General features: G+C 37.7%; 1 non-coding gene across 1 annotated transcript; it reads left to right on the top strand.

Moving 5' to 3' along the window:
• The first annotated feature begins 19,950 nt into the window (after window positions 1-19,950).
• On the top strand, window positions 19,951-20,057 carry LOC120082323. Its single transcript, XR_005483153.1, has one exon. It is a non-coding gene; the product is annotated as a small nucleolar RNA R71 (small nucleolar RNA).
• Window positions 20,058-25,427: the final 5,370 nt, after the last annotated feature.

Here is a 25,427-nt window from a genome sequence, read left to right on the forward strand (position 1 = left end):
CTGATTCTTAAAACGATCAATTAAGTCAATTAAGTTTATTTTTAACGAATTTAAGCATGCAAACAGAAAATGTATCTTAGCATGCACTATGACATGCTAAAAATGAGTGGAATTTTTGGTGTCTTATGTGGGAAAAACCCACACAAACTAAATTCCATTTTTAAATTGAATTCAAAATCCAATTTTTCAAAAAGTTTTGGAATCAAAATTTTAAAAATAAAATGAAATTAAAAAATATATATGAAATATCAATTCAATAATTAATATTATATAAAATTTATTGATAATTAATTTATAATAATTAATTTTGTATAAATTTTTTTTAATAAATAATTAATTATATTAATTAAATCAAATATTAAATTAACTAAACATAAATTCCTCAAACATGAATCCTTGTTCATGTAATTAATATTTAAATATTATTCAACTCTCTAATTCCTTCAAAATCGTTTAATTCGATAACTAAACATTTAATTATATCACATATAATTAATAATTCCTTTAAATTGATTTTGAACGCTTCAATTTTTTCATCATGCTATTCTAAGGTTTAATCCGTTTGTGAGCTAGTAGGGGACCTAATGGACCTACAGATCATGAGCTCCAATTATCCGAGATTAATTGGCTAAATTCTTTAAACCAAATTAATCAACATTTGTTAATTACTGGGTCACTCCAGTAAAGCCCAATAGCTGCACTCTCCTCACTGTAGATATATTTCTGTCCACTTGATATAACCATAATTATTAAGTCAACTTTTCATAGGTTGTTCACAATAATGGTCGGGTCAAAAATTGTTTTACCCCCGAGATTATATCTTCTTCCTTAAGTCTCACAGATTCTCGAATGAATAATTAGTTTGTGATCCAATCACCAAACCAAGTCTCTCTTGGGCCAATGAGAGGGTGTGGTCCCTTGTTCAAGATCTAGGGTTAGTACTTAAGAGAACAACCTTTCTACTATCCCTAAAAGCGAGTAGGAGTGAATTCCATCTTGCACCCTATGTCCCTAGCTATCTACCCGGTCTTACCCCTAAAATAGGAGGCTTATTGAGCCAATGCTATTAAGCCAACTCTCACCCATGCAAATCTAAGAATAGTCTCGAATAAACAGGAGGTCGTAGTTAGCTCAGAATTAAAGTCAAGTTACCTAGGTCATCGTTTTGAAATAGTCAGTCTTAAATAGTAAACAACGTTATAAAGTAAGAGTGACTTATTTCTCGGTTTGGTCTTATATAATCTTTGCATAGGACATCACCACTTACATGTCTCCACATAAACGATTCAGGATCACATCGTTTGTACTAAATACAAAGAAGGTCGTATCTGATAGTGTTTTGAGAATAAAGTACCCAATCTTATCTATATACTATAGACTGTTTTGGCTATCTACTCGAACTTGGTCCATTCTTATCTTTTCACATAAAGTCCAAGTACTCATGTAATAACCATAGATCTTAATTTATTTAGTTTTTACATGTGCAATTTACATATTCAATAACCTTCATAGCTTCTTTACTACAAATAGAGTATGTTTAATTTTACAAATTTTGAGTTTTAGGACATACAATCCAACATTAACATCCTACAAAAACTCAAAGAATAAACTAGGCAAACTTGATGGTGTTAGGCTTGATGCCCTAAATCTCATAGGGTCTTGTAGTTTGTAATTTTATTGTACAAACATTTTATTTATTTCATAAAACATGAGATGTTTTATTTGACATTTAGTAGCATTACACCCACAAACTAATAAACTAACATCCAAGGTTATTATATGTAGCTTAAACATGTCTGTAGAGACATACAAGTGGATAATGTTTAAGTGATAACCTAAATGGTCTATAGTAGATGGATAAGGCTGGATTAAAGGAACTCGTTTACAAAAGATCCATGAGCGGAAACGGATCGTCCAAATTCCATTTTGATTGAAAACACAAATTTACAGTAAACACAAACAGATTATGTATTTTAAGTAAAATTACAGCATGCTTTTTTAACAAAAAAAAAGGTTCAAGTGAGTGAAGAACACTTATTCTCGTACAACCCTAAAACAATCACGAATTCTTCAAACAATAACAAGAAGTTGAAGACTCTCTTCAAGTAAATCACGAACCAAAAGGTTGAAGACACTACCACTTGGTATCCTAGGTATTCTTAGAGTGAGAACCCAGGAGTGGTAGGTTTTGACTATTTTGGTTAGAAGGGAGTTTAAGAGTTTGGAGGAGGAAGACACTTAAAGAAGGTTTCTATCGTATTGTCAAGAGTGTCTATCATATAGTCTCTCTATTTTCATGTAGTAGTGGTTGTGGGAAAAATAAGATCATATTTTATTTATTCCATTTTTCATAAAAAAAATCTGTTTAACCACCCAGTAAGGTAGTTAGAGAGAAAAAGAGATTAATTATCCAAAATAATAAATAATATAAATAAATATGATAACCAACTTATCATATTATATTTATAACCTATAGTTTTAATATTGCATCATATACAATATAAACTATAGTAATTTTTCTCTATTTTATGACATTTAATATAAATCATATTTATACTAAATTTAACAACTATGAATCTCATTCATAGAAAATATATTTGAATCATATTCAAATATTTATTCCTCCAATTAAACTATAATGTATCAAATACATTATGTCAATTACATCATATATAATTGAATTGATTTAATTATATCATATATAATTAAATTCTATCCTATTAATTTGAACAATTCAAATTAACCCAAAAACTGATTCTCAACAGACCAACAGATGCACTCTTCGCACTACAAATATATTTTTGTGTCCATTGGATATAACCAATTAATAGTACGATTGTTGGGGTTGATGCCCTAAACCTCGTAGGTTCCTGTAGTTTGTAAACACCTGTATGAACAAACGCTTGTGATGTAATAATATGAGATATTTTCTTTATTGTTGTTTATGAAATATGAGATATTTTATTTACATTTACCACAACCCAATAAACTAATATCCTTGGTTATCGTTGTAACTAGAGCAGTATGTGAAGACGTACAAGTGGATCATGTCTTAAGTGACAACCTAAATGGTCTGTAGTATATGGATAAAGGAGGGAAACCTTATCCTAGTGACACTACGGATACGACCAGCCTTGTAGATGTTAGAAGTGTTGTAAAGTGCTACAGATAGTCTGATCCTGATCATTCATGTAGAGACATGCGAGCGAGGGTATCCTATACAAAAGAGTTTGGATAAGACTGGACCACAAAATGTTTAGTCTCGTTATATAATGTCGTTCATGATAGACTTCACTTCACTAGGATGACCATAGGTAACATGACCCTAATCTTGAGTGAGTTGGGAACTCCTGCCTATGAGGGCGGTCCTTTGATTTGCATGGGTGTGAGTGTCCAGATTGCCGACTCAAACTTACCACTTTGGAAATTCGTCTGATTGGGGAGTTGAGAACTCAGCTACACAAGATGGAATTTACTTCTTCCCCAAATCAGGGGTAAGTAGATAGATTGCTCTCTTAAGGGTCGATTCCAGAACTTGAACGATGTGGCGCCACACACTTTCTCATGGCCCGGGAGGTGTTCACTCATATAGGACTGTGATATATTGTCCATTAGAGAAATCAGTGGTACTTAAGAAGTTAGATATAACGATAGGAGAAAAACGGTAAATCGGTCCAGCTGTACTTACGAGTGATCTGTGAAGGGTTATCGTACTGTTGACTGGTTATATCCAATGGACACAGAAATATATCTGTAGTGAGAAGAGTGCAACTGTCGGCCTTTAGTAGAGTGCCCAACAGTTAACGGATGGTGGATTTCGTGATTAAAGAGTTTAGTAAGCTATTCACGTACGGTTGGAACTTCAAGCTATAGGTCCATAAGGTCCCGTTGGTAACTCAGTGGATTCAAGTTGAGAATCAGTTTTTGGGTTAGTTTGAAGTGTTAAAATTAAAAAGAGAGAATTTGATTATATATGATATAATTAAATTGGTTCAATTATAAGTGATATAATTAATATGATGTATGAGATACATTAATTAAAGGAATTGATATAAATATGATTTATTTTAAATAAAGGAGAAAAGAACTATGATTTAAATATTACATATGATGTGATATTAAAACTATAGATTATAAATAAAATATGATATGTTAGTTATTATATTTATTTTAACTAAACAATTATATGATAATTGTGGTTGGTTATTTTCTCCATTAACCGTGAAAGTGGGAGGTTATTTTTAGTTTTAATAACTGAAGGATACAATGAAAAGTGTTTTCATTTTATTAAGAGATCGCTTCATTATTTGCATTACTGATCATTTACTCATGAGAGCCTACACGATAGCCTACTAGCGAGAGACTAAACGATCACGTAAATGAGAGACTAAACAATCATGTAAATGAGAGACTAAACGATCATGTAAAGTGACTTTTAGTAAACGATCGTGTAAACGATCTAGGGATAAAGCGACACTTACTAAACAATCCATCGATAGAACGACACTTACAAAACGATCTTGTACACAATCCAGCGTGTTTTACTAAACGATCGTGTACCTTCGAGATTTACTAAACGATCAAGCATTCACAGTCTATGTGATAGACAGTTTCTTTTCCCACTTGCTTGATCATGTAGTTCGATCGTTTCCTTCCTTCATCCCTCTACCAAATTTACACAGAGCCCATACCTCCTGGATTCTCACTTCGAGAATACCAAGGTTGCCGAGTGGTTGTGTCAAAGGGTTCTTGTTCGAGGAGCAGTTTGTTTGTGATCTGAGCGACAACAAGAGAGTTGCTAGACGATTGTAGCGACAACCAGAGGTTGCGTTCTAGTGATCACAAGAGCAAGAGAAATCCAGAATAAGAGTTCTTCAAAGGTATGTCTCTCATTCCCTTTTGTATTTGATTTCTAAAGCATGTTGTAATTTGTTCTAAGATGCATAACTGTTCTGTATGTGTGTGAATACGTTTAATTCTTTCTCAATGGGCTTGGAAAGATCTTGCTTCCACTCACTCGTTCTCTTGAATAAGAGATCCTTCAATTGGTATTAGAGCCAGGTTCTGATATTCCAAATCCATTGCTGTATAAAATTGCATTTACATTCTTGGTGGGTGTTAAGCATGTCTACATTCTGTTTAAGTATTAAATATGTTTATGAATATGGATTAATGGAGTTTCTGGGATGATTGCCTCTGGCTATTACTTTCTTTTACATTTTCAAAGTTAATTGTAAGGGCCTCTGTGTTATTGGGCATATTACCTTGCTATCGAGTCTGTAATTCAAAGTGTTTGAGTCTGTTCGAGTCGCTCGTGATGAAGCTTCAAGGTATGGAGATGCAAATTACTTCGAGGTAGAAGAAGACCAAGAGTTGTTCAGATCATGTAAATGATGGGGGTAAACGATCGTTGAGTATGGGATACTCATTGCAAGATAGATGCACGTGCACTAAACGATCGTGTAGGCCAACATGCTTCAACGCATAGTCACTAGCTACACGATCACACGGTATATGTTACTTAGTGCTTGTTTTTCGATCGTCTAAACGATCATGATTCATAGCATAGTAGACGTCTACATGATCGTTTAGACTTGCGTTTATAATTGATGTGCTGCACGATCGAGTGGCCTTCATGCTTCATCGCATAGTCAAAGGTACTCGATTGTTTCTACACGATCGTGGTTACTTGACCATTTTACTAAACGATCAGGTAGAAGGCTTCACCCGGGCGGTTCAAGACCTGGTTTGCTTGTTGAACTGGTTTGCTCGATGGTTTAATGTAATAAATAGATTTAATTTTTGGTTTTTGAGGCTAATCATCCCAGTCCATTTTAGTGAATGTACATGAGATGTATGTTTTAATTATATGTCATATGATATGCCATATAGTTTTAAATCCCACCATAGGTTATGCATTGGTCATGCATCATCTCTATATTGTAAGAGTTATGATATAGTAGTTTTCATGATTAAATTACTTGAGAGTATGCTCATGCATCATATAATATATGAGTTATATTTATACATCATTAAACATATTCATGCATCATCTTTATATTATAAGTGTTATAGTATAAGGGTGTATGGAAGCATGTATGCTTAGTTCATTACTTCTTTATATAATATTTATATATAGTAGTGAATGGACATTGCATGAAGCATGATAGGTTAAATTTATAAGAGTTATAAATACCTAGTCTAGCTTAGCAATATGGATGATTTTGGTTGTTTCTTTTATAAGAGTTGTTTTATAAGAGTTGTAATGGAAATTAGAACTAAAATCAATAAGAAAGACATGCATGGAAACTTCGGCTTGAATCATGTTTTAAAAGAGTTTTAATCTTTTAATCAGTTTAATAGGATTAAATTGACAAATAAAAGATTAAATATGTACCAAATCTATCTATAAAGGACCTTTTGTCTAAGGCGGGTTCTGTCTAGGCTGGGGTATTTAAGCTGATGGAAACGGAACACTCTTACCTGGGAACCTACCTAGAAAGGTGAATTAAATAGATTTGATGCATGCATGCAAATTTGATGATAGTCCATTAAAGAGTTTAATGGGGCTTGATTTCAACTTATTTAATTATCAAAGACAAGAGTTTTTTTTAGCAAATTAAACTCACACTTAGATAAAATCAGTTGCCGGATTGTCTAAGTTAATGAACCCTTAGGTAGAACATTCAGTGGGAGGTACTTGGGGTATATGATACTTCACTTAAACCTCTTCACGTTTCTCCCTAATGTTCACACCATGAGATCTATCCTTGGCCTCGAGGCACCCTGGGAGTGTCCCCCTAAAGGATGGGGTTTGGGTAGATCAATACCAAGGTGGATGAAGAGAATGTTCATAGCAAGTGGGAGCAGGACGTGTGACAACATATCCCACGGTCTCTCTCATTAGGTTGGATAACGTTTTGTGCATCACCTCGAGGCACTTGGGAGTGTCCCCCTAAAGAGTGGTAGTTTTGCACGACTCTTTATCTGATCTCCTGTATGGGATAAGGTCACTTTAGTCTCTTGTCCTAATATGCTTTTTCCCTATGGTGGGTGCATTAGGGTGGGACTCTAGGGCCTAAAATGAGGGGTTACACTTACGCGGAATTGTTAAAGGTTAACAGTTCTGGACCAAAAAATGGTGACTGTTAGAGTTAGTTACAAGAGTTGTTTCTGTCTAATGGTTGAGAATGTCTCATCCCAGTGAAGGGGCACTTAATCACTCCACCAGTGCTTTTGTCCTGCCTCGTTGGGGTATCATTGCAAAATAGATGTCATTTCACTTAAGGTACATTGAAACTATTTTTTCTAAAACTAAAATTAGTGTTAAAAGTTGTAATGCATAGACTTATTAAGTTTGTTCATGTTTTTCAACAACATTAAAATGGCTACAGCTACATTAGCTTTATTAAATGTTGATAAACTAATCATCGATAACCTAAGGTTCGTCCTTATAGAGAAGTGTCCTCCTATTCCGACTAAGACCGCCACTCGAACTATTCGGGAGGCTTATGAGAAATGGACATGGGAGAACGGGAAGGCCCAAGCTTATATTTTGACCAGTTTGAATGATGTTTTGGCCAAGAAGCATGAGCCCATGGTCTCAGCATGTGAGATCATGGAGTCCCTGTGGGGATGTTCGGACAACTGTCTGGATAGCTCAAGCATGAAGCTTTGAAATGCATCTTCAACTCCAAAATGGAGGAGGGTACATCTGTTCGAGAACATATTCTGAACATGATAGTCAACTTCAATGTGGCAGAGATGAATAGGTCATGCATTGATGAGGGCAGCCAGGTTAGCATAATTCTGCACTCGTTTCCAGATAGCTTCCTGCACTTTGTCAGTAATGCTGTGCTGAACAAAGTTGATTATTGTTGGGTTTGATGTCCTAAAGTCTCGTGTCCTGTAGTTTGTAAACAATTTGTACGAATGTTTGTGTTGTATAATATATGATATTTTACTTCACATCTTGATTTTTCTTAGTTGTTTGTTTTATTTGCTTTACCATAAACCAATAAACATAAAATCCTTGTTATCTGTATGTAACTTAAGCATGTATGTGGTGACATACAAGTGAATCATGTCTTAAGTGATTACCAAAATGGTCTGTAGTATATGAATATAGGAGGGAAACCTTATCCTGGCTACGGATGTGGCCCACTTTGTGGAATGGTCACAAGTGTTGTAACTTGTAATAGATGGTCTGATCTTGATCATTCGTGTAGGGGACTTCCGAGCGGGGGCGTTCTATACAAAGAGTTTGTATAAGACCTGACCACGAAGTGTCAACGTCTCGTTATATAACACCATTCATGACAGAGACTTCACTTCACTAGGATGACCATAGGTAATATGACCTCAATCCTGAGTGAGTTAGGAACTCCTGCTATTGAGGGCAGTCCTTTGATTTGTATAGGTGCGAGTGGCCAGGTCGCCAATTCAAACCTACCATTTTGGGGATTTGTCTGATTTGGGAGCTGGGAACTCAGCTACACAAGATAGAATTCACTCCTTCCCCGAGACAGAGGCAAGTAGATATATAGCTCCCTTAAGGGCTAATTCCAGGGCTTGAACGATGTGGTGCCACACACCTTCTCTTGGCCCAAGAGGTGTTCACACATAGTTGAACTATGTTGTATTGTTCATTAAAGGAATCAGTAGTACTTAAGGAGTGAGATGTAACTACAGGGACAAAACGGATTGGCCCAGCTGTACTTACGAGCATCTGTAAAGGGTCATCGTACTCATGATTGATTATATCTGATGGACATAAAAATATATCTGTGGTAAGAAGAGTTCAGCTATTGGTCTTTAGTGGAATGGCTGACAGTTAACGGATGATGGATCTCATGGCTAAAGAGTTTAGTCAGCTATTCACGTATCGTTGGAGCTTCGAGCCACAGGTCTATAAGGTTCTCTAGGTTACTTGGATAAAGTCGAGAACCAGTTTTTGGGTCAGTTTGAAATGTTCAAATTGACAAGAGGGAGTTCGATTATATATGATATAATTGAACTGGTTAATTATATATATGATATAATTGACTAAATGTATGAGATATATTAATTTAGAGGAAATTAGATATAAATATGATTTATATTAAGTAGAGGAGAAATTACTATAGTAGATATATGATATCAAACTATAGGTTAAGAATATAATATGATTGTATTCATTTATTATAATTGGTAAATTATGTGATAATTGGCCGGAAACTTCTCCTCAATCGTGCGTTAGTGGGAAAATCAGTATTCGTTTATTGTAACTGAAGAATAAAATGAAAATAGTTTTCATTTTGCAAAGAGTTCGAAAAAATTGGTCAAGGTGTGGAAACGTATCGATCACTTAGCTGAGAGCCGATACGATAACGCCCTATCGCTTAAACGATTGTACACCCCGCGTCTAAACGATCGAACGCATTCTCTAAATGATCGCTTAGCGTACCGAGATTTTTAAATGATCGCTTACTAATTACTAAATGACCGCTTAGTGAAACCTACACAATCGTGTAGCTTTCTCTAAACGGTAAGCATTCGTTATACGATAGCCTTCTCCCACTTGCTTATTGTTCTACACGATCATCCTATTCCTCATTCCTCTACCAATTCCAACAAAGACCAATCTTTGGATTCTCACTCCGAGAATACTAAGGGTTCTAAGTGGTGGTGTCGTCCCTGCTTCTGCTTGTTTGTTTGATGTCGTTCGTGTAGATGATCATGTTGCTGGTAGCCGACTATTTGCTGGGCGATAAAGAACGTAGAGGGTTGATCCGTTGGGTTGAGTTCAAAGTGAAGACAGTCTTCAACTGGTACGTGAACTCAATCTCTTGTTATTTTTGTATTAAATCATGCCGTTAATTAATGTTAAATTTCATACCTATGTGTGTTAGAATGTGTATGTGGTAATTCGGTCACAATGAAATATGAAAGATCTAAACGTGCTCATGGATACTCTTCTTTAAGAGTTCCTTCAACTATACCCTTACAACTCTTCCAACGAGTTGTAGACATTCCAATCCTTGTTGAAAAGTAAGGAGAAGAAGGTTGGTGAGACAAATGTTGCTTCATCTTCAAAGAAGTTATATCAAGGTTCGACCTCAGGAACTAAGTCTTCACCTTCTACTTCTAACACTTCCAAGTGGAAGAAAAATAAGGGTGGTAAGGAAAAGAGGAAGACACCTACTAACCCACAACCTATCACACAACGAGGGAGGCGACCAGTGTCGATTGAAAAAAGAAATTGTTTCCATTACAACCAGGATGGGCACTGGAAGTAGAACTGTTTTCGCTAGCTAAAGGAGGAGAAGAAGGCTAAGGCCAAGGAAAAATAAGGTAAATATGATTTACTAGTTTTGGAAACTTGTTTAGTGGAGAATGATGATTTTGCCTGAATTATTGACTCTAGAGCCACTAATCATGTTTAATTTTCTTTTCAGGGGATTAAATCCTGACGGTACCTTGAGGCTGATGAGATGACGACGCGAGTAGGCACTGGGCACATTGTCTCAGATGTGGCAGTGGGAGGACTCTAGTTGACTTTACAGAATAAATTTGAATTTAGTTTACATAACTAAATCCATTTTTTATTATTCAATATTCAATTCACTTTCTCATTTTGAATGATGGGTATATTGTTCCCAAGTTAAAGTGAAACTTAATTTCTATAAAGTGTCTGATTGAATGTAAATATACTCTCAATTTTTCGGTGAATGAAGTATTTATTCTGAAAGATGATATTGAGATTTGTTCAGCAAAACTGGAAAATAACTTGTATATGCTAAGACCGTTAGCAACCAATCCCCTCCATAACATAGAGATGTTTAAAACTGTCGTTAACTCAAAATAAACGACTTAAGGTTTCTCCTAAGGAAAATGCCCAACTTTGGCACCTTCGATTAGGGCACATAAATCTCAATAGGATTGAGAGGTTGGTGAAGAATGGACTTCTAAGCGAGTGAGAGGAAAATTCTTTACCTGTATGCAAGTCATGCCTTGAAGGCAAGATGACTAAAAGACCTTTTATTGGAAAAGGTTATCGAGCTAAAGAGATTTTAGAGTTAGTGCATTCAGACCTTTGTAGTCCGATGAATGTGCAAGCCAGGGGAGGCTATGAGTATTTCATTACTTTTATTGATGATTACTCCCGGTATGGGTATGTTTATTTGATGCAACAGAAGTCAGAATCCTTTGAAAAGTTCAAAGAGTTCAAAGCTGAAGTTGAAAACGCATTGGATAAACGGATTAAAATACTTTGATCAGATCGGGGTGGAGAGTTTTTAGATTCTGAGTTCCAGAACTATATGATAGAACATAGAATCGTTTCCCAGCTCTCAGCGCCAGGTACACCTCAACAGAATGGTGTATCGGAGAGAAGAAACAAAACCCTGTTGGATATGGTTCGGTCGATGATGAGTTACATTTCCTTATCGAACTCATTTTGGGGTTTATAGTGGAGACTGTAGCTTATATCCTCAACTGTGTTCTTTCTAAGAGTGTTGCCAGAACACCTTTGGAGTTGTGGAAAACCGTAAAGCTAGTTTGTGTCACTTCTGCATATGAGGTTGCCCAACACATATGCTTGAGGTTAATCTTAAGAAACTGGAACCACGTTCGAGGCTATGTCTATTTTTAGGCTACACCAAAGGTACACGAGGGGGTTACTTTTATGATCCTAAGGAAAACAAAGTGTTTGTGTCGAAAAATACTGCCTAAGGATCATATGAGGGAGCACAGTCCACGTAGTAAAATCGTGTTGCGTGAACTTTCCAATGAAACTACTGAAGCTTCAACAAGAGTTGTTGAAGGACCTGCTCCATCAACAAGAGTTGTTGATGGAAATTCATCTGGTAGGTCAAATCCAACTCAAGAGTTGAGGAAACCTCGACGTAGTTAAAGGGTTGCGAACCCACTTGTTGGCTATATGGGTTTCAGTGAAATCCTGGCTATGGTAGCCGATGGTGAGGTTGAGGATCCATTGTCTTATCAGAAGGTAATGGAGGATGTTGACCGGGATGAATGGGTCAAAGCCATGAATCTCGAGATGGAGTCTATATACTTCAACTTAGTATGGGATCTTGTAGATCAACCTGATAGGGTAAAACCTATAGGTTGTAAATGGATCTATAAGAGAAAATAAGGTGCTGATGGAAAGGTGCAAACCTTCAAGGCTAGACTCGTGGCAAAGGGTTATACCCAGATAGAGGGAGTTAATTATGAGGAGACTTTCTCGCTTGTTGCCATGTTGAAGTCTATCCGCATCCTCCTATCCATTGTCTCATCTTATGACTATGAGATATGGTAAATGGTTGTCAAGACTGCCTTTTTGAATGGTAATCTTGAGTAGACCATTTATATGGTGCAGCCCGAGGGATTCATAGCCAAAGATCAAGAGCAAAAAGTTTGCAAACTGAATCGGTCCATTTATGGGCTAAAACAGGCGTCTCGATCTTGGAATATTAGGTTTGATACTGCGATCAAATCTTACGGCTTTAAGCAAAAAGTTGATGAGCCTTGTTTCTATAAGAAAATCATCAACAGTTTAGTAGTTTTCCTAGTGTTGTATGTAGACGATATCCTATTCATTGGGAATGAAGTAGGTTTACCTGACTTCAGTTAATAACTAGTTAGCGACCCAATTCCAAATGAAAGATTTAGGAGAGGCTCAGTTTTTTCTTGGTATTCAGATCTTTCGGGATTGAAAGAACAAAGTGCTAGCGCTATCTCAGGCATCATACATTGACAAGATATTGATCAAGTACTCGATGCAAAATTCCAAAACGGGCCTATTGCCTTTTCGGCATGGAGTTACATTGTCTAAGGAATAGTGTCCTAAATGTTGGGATTGGCATCCTAATTCTTTTGTCTCGTAGTTTGTAATCTATACATACTATTATGAATAAAATAAGAGTTATCTTGTTTAGCATTTACTCATATCCAATAAACAAAGCTCCATGGTTATTGTATTTAAATTTAAGCATGTATATGAGATATATAAGTGAATCATGCCTTAAGTAATAACCTAAATAGGTTTGTAGTATAAGAATTAAGAAGGGATACCTGATCCTGGTGAAACTACTGATACGACCTGCTTTATAGAGGTTTTCAAGTGTTGTGAACTACTACAGATGGAAGATCCTGGCCATTCATGTGGAGACATGCAAACGGGGGTGTCCTATACAAAGAGTTTGTATAAGACCGGACCACGAGATGGTTCTTCTTTGTATATAACGCCGTTGATACTTGGGACTTACATCTCACTTAAACGACCATAGGTGTCATGACCTCAATCCTTCGTGTTTTGGAAACTCTTACCTTTGAGGATGGTCATTTGATTAGTATGAGTGAGAGTGACCAGATTGCCAACTTAACATGACTACCTTTTTGGGGATTTGTCTGATTTGGGAGTTGGGAACTCAGTTACACAAGATGGAGTTCACTCCTTCCCCGAAGCAGGGGTAAGTAGTTAGATTACTCCCTTAAGGGCTGATTCCGGGTCTTGAACATAATGGCCACAGTAGAACTATAACTTATGTTCATTAGAGGGATCAGTGGTACTTAAGGAGTTAGATGTAACTACAGGGGCATAACGGTTATTGGCCCAGTTGTATTTATGAGTGATTTATGAAAGGTTATCGCGCGGTTGATTGGTTGATATAGACACATAATATATCTGTAGTAAGAGTAGTTCAGCTGTCAGTCTTTAGTGGAGTACCTGGCAGTTAACGGATGGTAGATCCCGTGACTAAAGAGTTTAGTCAGTTATTTACGTACCGTTGGAGCTTCGAGCTACAAGTTCATAAAGTCCCCTTGGTAGCTCAATGAATTCTAGTTGAGAATCAGTTTATGGTGTTGATTTGAAATGTTCAATTTAACAAGAAGAAATTCAATTATATATGATATCATCGGTGTGATGTATGGGATACATCAACTGAAGCATTAATGTAAATGAGATTTACATTAAGTACCATGAAATAGAAAAAGAACTATGGTTTACATGTTTCATGAGATGAAATATTAAAACTATAGATTATTAATATAGTATGGTAGGTTGGTTGTCATATATATATATAATAATATTAATTATTGGATAATTATATCTTTTTCTCTAATAACTAATTGAGTAGGAGGTTATTGATGGTTTCATGGTAAACGTGAGATAAAAGGAAATTTTTTTCCCTAAATTTAGGAGTTGTTGTGAGAGTTTCTATTCTCGAAAAAGGTTAATCACGGAATCATTGTCAAGTGAGTGGATTAGATTCACTAAACGATAACTGAAGAGAGATTAAACGATCGTGGAGTGACACTACACGATAGTTCACTCAGCTGGCCATTAGCTAAACGATTGTGGAGCTTGTTGTAAACGATTGGGCATCGTCTATACGCTAGAATTTTTCATCTCCCACTTCCTCAATCGTTTACACAATTGTTATTCCTCCGGTCTCTTCCTTTAACCAAGTCCACACAGAGCCCACACTTCTGGATTCTCACACTGAGAATACCAAGGTAGCCATTGTGGTGGTGTCATACTCAACTCGACATAGTTCGAGGTTTTTTTGGAGGCTGTTTGTTGAGTTTACAGTGTTCGTGTGGTGGTCGTTGTGATCGTGCTGTGTTGCTGTCGCGGTGTTCGAGTGTTCGTGTGTTGTAGTCTTGGAGATTGTACGAGCGTTCGTGATCAAGGGTGTTTGAAGATGAGTCTTCAAAGGTATGCATAATTCTATCCTTTGATCTTATGTAAAGCATCCTGTAATTTCGTATGTTGCAGGACCAGTTAGTTTTTGTTTGTTGACTGTAATTGTGTATGTTCAATTTCGAATGAAATTTGGAACAATCCTTCCGTTGCTCATGGAAATCCTCATATCTAATTTCCTTCACTAAGACACCTCAAGAGATTGAAAAAATGAGACGAGTCCTCTACGCATCTGCCATTGACAATTTGATGTATGCGATGTTATGTACACGACCTACATCTGCTACGTTGTGGGAATAGTCAGTAGATATCAGTCTAATCCAGGATAGGTTCACTAGACTACCGTAAAAAATATCCTTAAGTATCTTCGGAGAATGAGAGACTACATGCTCGTTATGCATCTAAGGATTTGATCCTTACTAGATACACGGGCTCTGACTTTCAGACTGATAAGTATTCTCGAAAATCCACTTCAAGCTCAATGTTCACTCTTAACGGAGGGGCTGTAGTATAGCGAAGCGCTAAACAGGGGTGCATCACTGACTCCACGATGAAGGCCGAATATGTAGCGACTTGTGAAGCTGTTAAGGAGGCCGTTTGGTTCAGGAAGTTCCTAACTGATCTAAAAGTTATTCCAGACGTGTCTAGGACCATCACCCTCTATTGTGATAATAGTGGAGCTGTGGCGTGATGCGTTATTTTATGAGGTAGAATTATGAATGAAATTCGATGATGAAAATGCGTTGAGCACTCAAGTTTTCTCAGTGGAATCCAAGTGTAAACTCCACTGAGTTTTCTGATAAGTCCAGGGTCGAACTCAGGGACTTGGGAAAACAATATGCGGTGGTAATTTCTCAGAAGACTTTGCGGTAACCAAATAAATCAAGTAGTTGTTGGGAATGTTGTTTGCGGTAATAAAAATAAACAAATGCGGTGGAGTTTCGAAAATAGTTGATAAAACGGAAGATGCGATGAGTATGCGATGAACGGGTTGAGAAGGGTTTTGGCTAACACTTCCTAGTATATGTTCATGCTATGCGATCATGCAACACACATACAATAGTAAACCATCTCTCGATGCGAATGCTACGGCTTCTAATGCTAGAATGCATGCGATATATGCGATAAGTCTATAGGACCTACACATAAGCCTCTATTCTTAATTATGCGATGACAAAATGACACACACACAAATAAGGCGACCACATAATATCATACCTATCTCTAGGGTGCATGCGATGCAGGTTGAAAAACAAAGCTTATCTCTAAGTCCCTATCTCTTATTTATGCAGATCTAATCTTGCTCTCTTGAGTCTAAATTCTAATCTAGCTCTCTCAAGTCTCAGGTTCTTTCTTTAGACTCTCTCTAGAGTAGCTCTAAATTTGTGTTGGGTATAGCATAAAACAAGATAATCACATGCGATGAAGATCCTAGGTCATGTTAGCTTAGTTCTTCTCAACCCATTCGATAAGTTTAGCTACTCATGCGTGCTAAGATAGTGAACAGATGTAGATAAAGAACTTCCATTGTATAAATATAAAGTTGAAGTACAAAATAACAATGAAAGAAGAGAATAAAGAGCCTGGTAGCAATCTCTTGCTTCCCACGCTTTTACACTGTCTTTTCTACTCTTGTTCAAAAGATAGTCTCGCTCTCACGAGAGTCAGCCCGCTCTCCGCTTTTTATGCCTCCGGGTTCTCTCTCGAGTTGTCCTGAGTGATCTTTCGACGTCTCTTCTCTTCTTTCGCTCCGCCTTAAAATAAAAAGGAAAACTATGGACAAGGCTAAACTATGAACTGGCTGAACTGGTTAACCCCTTTTTCTGAAGGTTACCTTCGGTATTTATAGAGCTTCGGGGTGAAAGGCGGCTTCTCTCTTGTGATTGCACAGATGAGATGGCTTTAATTCTCTGACTGATGCATCAAATATTTGTCAACGAAAAGCTGAGTGTACTTATTATCGTTAGCGGCTTGTCAACTTAATTCGGATTCGACCGTCATCAGCTTTCTGTCCCATCGTGATTAATTATGCCTTTCACCCAGATGCGCCCACCAGGTTGCGCCGGCTCTATGCGGCAATCCTTCTTGAGCAGATGTTTGCAAGCACAAATCATCGCAAAGCCTTGCAGTAATGCTGCGCTCGACCATTGATTTATTGTGATCGCGCTTTTCGCCTTGCTTTAACGCATATTCTGCATAAAAATACCAAAGTTAACTGTTCTTATGCGATGAACGCATGCGACCGTAATGTTATGAACTTAATGCTTTTTTGGACGCAATCTAACATATTTTATCAACGCAAACCTTCATTGTTTAATAAATTAGCACTGTAATAACGTGCATTTTTGCTCGTTATCACACCCCCAAATTTAAACAATGCTTGTCCTCAAGCATAAGCTAAAGATTTCCTTTAGAAAGTCGACCGCAAATCTCTTTTCCTAGATTTCTCAAGGATACTTCATTCAAATCCTATATACCAAAATTTTCTTAATTCTTATTCAAGTCTCTTCTTAAAATATTTCTAAACCCTAGGGACCGCAAGTTTAACCTTCAAAAGGAATTTACTAAATTCCGGGACATCGCATGATTTATTTCAAAAAGAAAAATTTTTCCACCGGGGTGTCAAATGATTTTTATCCTTGCATATTTCTTAACATTATTATTTTTTTCTGACCTTGCGCTGATCCAAGTGTCTTTCCTTCGTTTTGGCTTGCCCCCACGTGTGTCATGTGGACATCCAACTACGAGCAATGCGCTCTTTCTCAGACTAAACTCATACCTATTTGGCAACGGAGTTACGGTCATTTATTATGCGTTGATCCTAGCGACTTACTTTCGTTTTGGCTTGTCCCTACGTGTGTCACGCGGACATTCAATTACAGGTAAGTGCCTTTCACAACTTAACTCTTATCAACATGGGTTTCCCTGTTGCGTTGACAGTGGAGTTGTTATTCTCAAAATTATCCTCTTTTTTTTTTTTTTTTTATAGAGCTAAAAATAAAAATAGCAAGGTCGAAAATAAATACCTCAGCCCTAAATTTAAAATGTGGCAATGTCCTCATTGCCAAAAGATTGAAAGAAGTCATGCGATGTTCTTAGAAAACTTCGTAAATAGAGTTTGAAAGAAAGCTAGCAGACCACTAATTTATAGAAATATTTCATGAGTTGACTTGTCCTACAATTAAGTTGACTCTAGTATATATGAAAAAAATAGAAGTATGTGTTTCATCATTGAAATCATAATTGGCAAAGAGAAAGCATGCAGTGACTTACTAAATTTATCCATGTTAAATGATTATGGTAATCAAAGAGGATGCGGTGATAAAAATTTCAAAAGTAAAATGCGATGCGATAGTGCAGAATTTGGAATAAAGTCAAGGAAGAATACAACCCCAAATTTTCGTTGTCGCTCGCATTGTTTGTTGACACATCTTGCTTTGCGGCGATCTTCTTTCTTTAGATTGCGGTGACGGAATAAGGTAAGTTGCTTCTCCGTGTAGCGCCTCCACAATTGTTCACCTCGATCGTTGCAAGAAAAACAGTGAGAGGGTCACATGATTTTAAACAAAATAAAATCTTTTACCGCAATTGCTCAGCACGATTGCAATTTTTTTTAAAGAAGGAAGTAAAAAAGTAGATATGCGATAATCAATGATAACAAGATGATAAAAGTTCATGAAGTATTGATGCAAGAAAAAGGATATTAAAAAAGATTGCGTCCTAATGAGGTTGAGTTACATAGAAACTCAGGGACTGCTTATTCCAAGTTGGTCTTTTCACGTCCATGGTAGCTTTTCCCTCTTTTCTTTGTCCTCTGGGATCTTGAGTGCCTTAATCCGGAGCTTTTCCCCATGAATGTTCATTATAATCTCCCGCTTGTGCACATCAATTTAAGCTCAACCGGTCGAAAAGAATCGTCATCCCAATATGATGGGCACATCTTTGTCCGCTTTATAATCCAAAATGAGGAAGTCTGTCGGCAAGATGAATTTATCAATTGAGATTGCGACATTTTTTAGCTCTCCTTCAGTATGTATATGGGACCTGTCCACAAGTAGAAGAGTCTCTGTTGTAGGCGTGAGTGTGCCAATACTCAATCGTTTGAAGATTAATAGCGGCATTACGTTTATACTTTCCCCAAGATCGCATATTTCTTGGCCACTGTAGACCCCTCCCATGGAATACGGTATCGTGAAGATTCCTGGGTCGCTAATTTTTGGTGGGATCATAGCATTTTGTGTTGCAGCCACTGTTGCAATCTTTTCTTCATCATTATTTTTTTCGTTCAATCATTACGGAGCTGTTAGTGGTTGGACTTCTTCTGTCTGAAGATCTAGAGGCTTACGGGTGGACGCAACTTTGGGGTTCATTTTCTCGGGCTTTTATGAGTTATAAGTCAATGGATCCTCGGTTGTCACTGCATTCAAGTTGGTCGCGATGGGCTCCTCCCCTACTTTCGCAGTCATGTTGTCGCTTAGCACGGAGACTGCTAAGCATTGTTCCTTTTCGGTATTCCCAGCATTGCGAGGAAGCTCAGTTGAGCTCGGTAACGCTCCTTGCAGTCTATTTTTTAGCTCGCCTGCAATTTGTCCTAGTTGAATTTCGAGATTTCTAAGAGATGTTTCTTGATTCTAAAGTATTGAGTCGTTTTTCTCAATGTATTGCTTCAACAAGCTCTCTAAGGATGAAGATTGCAGTGTTTGTGAGTTGCTAGCTTGACTATGCGTTGGACCGTTGTTTTGCGGGAAAAATTCGGGCGGCCCTCTTTTTTGCGCCACTGGTTGGAAGTTTTGTTGTTGATTTTTTCACGAAAAATTTAGGTGGTTTCTCCACCCAGAGTTGTATATATCTTATTAGGGATTGTTCTTTATGAAGCACACTGATTGCGGGTTTGCTGGGCATTCTTCCATTGAGTGAGCATCTCCACAGATGATACAACTTGTGGTTGTTTGCGCAATTGCGTTGACCTGCCCTTTCTTCGCTCCCGTGCTATTAATTGCGATGCCTTGTATCAAACTCATCATCGCAGTCATCTAGTTTTGCAGGGATGCGATGGCTCCGTTGTTTACATCACTGTCTTTAATTCTTAATCTCTGATCGCTTTCCCGCCAATCCTCGTGTTTTTGGAAATGCAATCAAGTATACTCTTTGCCTCCTCATATGTTTTGTCAAGCAGACCACCAGCTGCTGCCGCATTGGCAGCGGTCTACGAAAAGAGATTCAGTCCTCGGTAAAAAATCTCCATTTGTAGGCAGTATGGCAAGCCATTATGTGGACAGTGTCTTACCAGCCGCTTAAATCTCGCCCAGGCATCGCTGAGCGATTCGTCATCCTCTTGTTCAAAATTTGTTATTAATTTCCTTCTCCTGGCATTCTCAGTAGGTGGGAAGTATTTCTTCATGAATTTTTCGACGACTTGTTCCCACGAGGTTATCTCTCTCAGTTCGAGAGAATATGCCCATTTTCTTGCCTGATCACACAAAGAAAATGGAAACAGAGTTAGTCGAGCTTCTTCAGAAGAGATATTCGGGAACACAAAACTGTTGCAGATTTCTATGAAGCTCCGGAGGTGGGCGTGCGGGTCTTTGCCACGCCTCCCTCCAAACTGCCCAGCAGTCTGAATCATCTACAACATTACATGCTTCATTTCAAACCTCGATCCATCTAACGCTGGCCTCATGATTCCTAGAGAGAAATCATAGAGGTTGGGCACACATAGTCCCGAATAGTTCTATTGCGGTCATTCGCCAAAAGGATGGGGTTGGCCATTATATTGTTCGCATTTGCGGTCCTTTCTTCCAGTTGTTCTGCCATTCTTGGGGTTCTGTCTTGTTGTTGGTAGTTGTTTCTCAGTCTGCGTCGAAATGTTCTCCCAATCTTAGTCTGCAAAGAAATCAAAACAATTACCGTTAGCACACTGATTTGCCGAAGTCCCCGGCAATGGCGCCAAAAACTTGATACGTTATTTTATGAGGTGGAATTATGGATGAAATGCGATGATGAAAATGCATTGAGCACTCAAGTTTTCTTAGTAAATCCAAGTTTCTACTAAGTTTCCTGGTAAGTCCAGGGTCGAACTCAAGGACTTGGAAAAACAATATACGGTGGTAATTTCTCAGAAGAATTTGCGGTAACCAAATAAATCAAGTAGTTGTTGGGAATGTTGTTTGCGGTAATAAAAATAAACAAATGCGGTGGAGTTTCGAAAATAGTTGATAAAACAGAAGATGCAATGAGTATGCGATGAACGAGTTGAGAAGGGTTTCGGCTAACACTTCCTAGTATGCGTTCATGCTATGCGATCATGCAACACACATACAATAGTAAACAATCTCTCGATGCGAATGCTACGGCTTCTAATGCTAGAACACATGCGATATATGCGATAAGTCTATGGGACCTACACATAAGCCTTTATTCTTATTTATGGGATGACACAATGACAGACACACAAATAAGGCGACCACATAATATCATACCTATCTCTAGGGTGCATGCGATGCAGGTTGAAAAAAAAAGCTTATCTCTAAGTCCCTATCTCTTGTTTATGCAGATCTAATCTTGCTCTCTTGAGTCTAAATTCTAATCTAGCTCTCTCAAGTCTCAGGTTCTTTCTTTAGACTCTCTCTAGAGTAGCTCTAAATTTGTGTTGGGTATAGCATAAAACAAGATAATCACATGCGATGAAGATCCTAGGTCATGTTAGCTTAGTTCTTCTCAACCCATTCGATAAGTTTAGCTACTCATGCGTGCTAAGATAGTGAACAGATGTAGATAAAGAACTTCCATTGTATAAATATAAAGTTGAAGTACAAAATAACAATGAAAGAAGAGAATAAAGAGCCTGGTAGCAATCTCTTGCTTCCCACGCTTTTACACTGTCTTTTCTACTCTTGTTCAAAAGATAGTCTCGCTCTCACGAGAGTCAGCCCGCTCTCCGCTTTTTATGCCTCCGGGTTCTCTCTCGAGTTGTCCTGAGTGATCTTTCGACGTCTCTTCTCTTCTTTCGCTCCGCCTTAAAATAAAAAGGAAAACTATGGACAAGGCTAAACTATGAACTGGCTGAACTGGTTAACCCCTTTTTCTGAAGGTTACCTTCGGTATTTATAGAGCTTCGGGGTGAAAGGCAGCTTCTTTCTTGTGATTGCATAGATGGGATGGATTTAATTCTCTGACTGATGCGCCGAATATTTGTCACCTAAAAGCTGAGTGTACTTGTTATCATTAGCGGCTTGTCAACTTAATTCAGATTCGACCGTCATCAGCTTTCTGTCCCATCGTGATTAATTATGTCTTTCACCCAGATACGCCCACCAGGTTGTGTCGGCTCTATACGGCAATCCTTTTTGAGCAGATGTTTGCGAGCATAAATGACTGCAAAACCTTGCAGTAATGCTGCGCTCGACCATTTATTTCTTGTGATCGCGCTTTTCGCCTTGCGTTAATGCATATTCTGCATAAAAATACCAAAGTTAACTGTTCTTATGTGATGAACACATGCGACCACAATGTTATGAACTTAATGCTTTTTTGGACGCAATCTAACATATTTTATCAACGCAAACCTTCATTGTTTAATAACTTAGCACTATAATAACGTGCATTTCTGCCCGTTATTATGGTGAACTCCAGGGAGCCTAGGAGTCACAAATGTGGCAAACATATAGATCGCTTCAGAGCATAACATTGCTGACCCGTTTACGAAGGCTCTCACTGTTACAGTTTTTTAGTCACCTTCAGAGCATGGGTCTATAGGACCATCCACGGCTGGACTAGGGTAAGTGGGAGATTTTATACTGGGTTTTAGTGCCCTAGTTTATTGTTTTGTACTTGTTTTTATCTTGTACACCCACTCGCTTTAGGAAAAGTGGGAGATTGTTGGGGTTGATGCCCTAAATCTCGTAGGGTCCTGTAGTTTGTAAACACATGTATGAACAAATACTTGTGATGTAATAATATGAGATATTTTCTTCACTGTTGTCTATGAAATATGAGATATTTTATTTGCATTTACCACAAACCAATAAACTAAGTGTTGGGATTGATGCCCCAAAGTCTCGTGTCCTGTAGTTTGTAAACAGTTTGTATGAATGCTTGTGTTATATAATATATGATATTTTACTTCACATCTTGTATTTTGCTCCATTGCATGTTTTATTTGCTTTACCACAAACCAATAAACACAAAATTTCTAGTTATTTGTACGTAACTCAAACATGTATGTGGTGACATACAAGTGGATCATGTTTTGAGTGATAACCAAAATGGTCTGTAGTATATGGATATAGGAGGAAAACCTTATCCTGGTAACACTACGGATGCAGCCCGCTTTGTGGAATGGTCACAAGTGTTGTGACTTGTCACAGATGGTCTGATCCTGATCATTCATGTTGAGAACATGCGAGTAGGGGCATCCTATACAAAAAGTTTGTATAGGACCTGACCACGAAGTGTTAACGTCTCGTTATATAACACCATTCATGACAGGGACTTCACTTCACTAGGATGACCATAGGTAACATGACCTCAGTCCTGAGTGAGTTGGGAACTCTTGCCATTGAGGGCGATCCTTTAATTTGTATGGGTGCGAGTGGCCAAGTTGCTGATTTAAACTTACCATTTTGGGGATTCGTCTGATTTGGGAGCTGGGAACTCAGCTACACAAGATGGAATTCACTCCTTCCTCGATGCAGGGGTAAGTAGATAGATAGCTTTCTTAAGGGCTGATTCTGGGGCTTGAACGATGTGGCGCCACACACATTCTCTTGGCCCGAGAGGTGTTCACATATAGTTGGACTATGTTGTACAGGGGCAAAATGGTAATTTGACCCAACTATACTTACGAGCATCTATGAAGGGTCATCGTACCCATGATTGATTATATCCGATGGACACAGAAATATATTTGTGGTAAGAAGAGTTCAGTTGTTGGTCTTTAGTGGAATGTCTGACAGTTAATGGATGGTGGATCTCGTGGCTCAAGAGTTTAGTCAGCTATTCACATACCGTTGGAACTTCGAGCCACGGGTCCATTAGGTCCCCTGGGTAGCTTGGATAAAGTCGAGAGTCAGTATTTGGGTTAATTTGAAATGTTCAAATTAATAAGAGGAAGTTCGATTATATATGATATAATTGAATTGGTTAATTATATATGATATAATTGGCTAAATATATAAGATACATTATTTTGGAGGAAATTAGATATAAATATGATTCATATCAAGTAGAGGAGAAATTACTATAGTAGATATGTGATATATAACTATAGGGTAAGAATATAATATGATTATATTTATTAACTATTTAATTGATTAATTATATGATAATTGGCCTAAAATTTCTCTCGGACGTTCGTTAGTGGGAGCAGCCGCATCGCTTATTATAACCGAAGAATAAAATGAAATTTTGTTTCATTTTGCAAAGGTTCAAAAATGTTCGAAAGGTTCGGAAATTTTTTGGCACTGGTGTGGAAACGTTAAACGATCGCATAATCAAGAGCCTATACGATAGTCGCTTAGCGCCTATATGATCACACACCTCGCGCCTAAACGATCGCACGCTAGTTCCTAAATGATCGGATAGCTTTTCTAAACGATCGTATAGTGTGCCGTATTTTCTAAACGATCGTTTAGTAAAACCTACATGATTGTGTAGCTTTTTCTAAACAATAAGCATTTAGCTATACGATAGCTTCCTTTTCTCTCCCACTTGCTTATTATCTATACGATTAGTTTTTCCTCCTACCTCTACCAAACTCACCAAAGACCACACTTTGGATTCTCACTCCGAGAATACCAAGGGCTCCTTTTTGGTGGTGTCGTTCCTACTGGATTCTCTTGTTCGTGATGTTGTCGTTCGTGTAGACATTCGTGTTGCTGCAAACGACTTGTTTGCTAGGCGATAGAGTTCGCGTAGAGGTCTTTCGCTGCATCTGAGTTCTAAAGTTTGAAGAGAGTCTTCAACTGGTATGAGAACTCTTTCTCTTATTCTTTAGTGTTCAAAGCATGCCTTTAATTAGTGTGAATTTGCATAACTGTATGTTATAATGTATATGTTGTGTTTCGGTCCCGGTGAAATCGGAAAGATCCGAATTGCCCATGGACACTCTTCGTTAAGAGATCCTTCAATTGGTATTAGAGCCAGGTTCTGATACTCCAATTTCATTGTTACAAAAAATTACATATACATTCAAGGTGGGTGCATGTTTGCTCTATTTAAATTTGTTAAATTGTTGTGGATGTGTGGATTAATTGATGTTTTTGTGGATGTAAGTCTCGGTTTTATTTAATTATTTTACATTTGCAGTTGTTTATAAAGGCCTTTGCGTTTTTGGGCATTAATAATCATTATCGAGTCTATAATTCAAAGTCTGTTTGAGTCTTGAGTCGTTCGTGAAGAAGATCGGAGCAAGCGTTGTAGTTCTTTGAGGAAGGACATGATCAAGGGTTGATCGCATCGTGTAGATGATCGGGTATGATAGCTGGGGGACAATTAGGGGTGCAAGAACACGAAAGTTCGAGCGCTTACCCGACTTTTAAAGGATAGAAGAAAGATGGTTCCTCAGTACTGCAGAATCAAGATTTTGAACAAGGCGCCCCCACCCTCTCACTGGTATAGAGATATTTGGTTTGGTGATTGGAAGTTCACAAAACCACGTTGTTCCATTAGAAGATGCAAGTACCGAGACTTAAGGAATAACAGATAGTAACTCGTGTGGTAAACTGATATTTGACCCTAG

The sequence above is a fragment of the Benincasa hispida genome, chromosome 7, assembly GCF_009727055.1.
Source record: "Benincasa hispida cultivar B227 chromosome 7, ASM972705v1, whole genome shotgun sequence".
In the NCBI taxonomy this organism is placed as follows: Eukaryota; Viridiplantae; Streptophyta; class Magnoliopsida; order Cucurbitales; family Cucurbitaceae; genus Benincasa; species Benincasa hispida.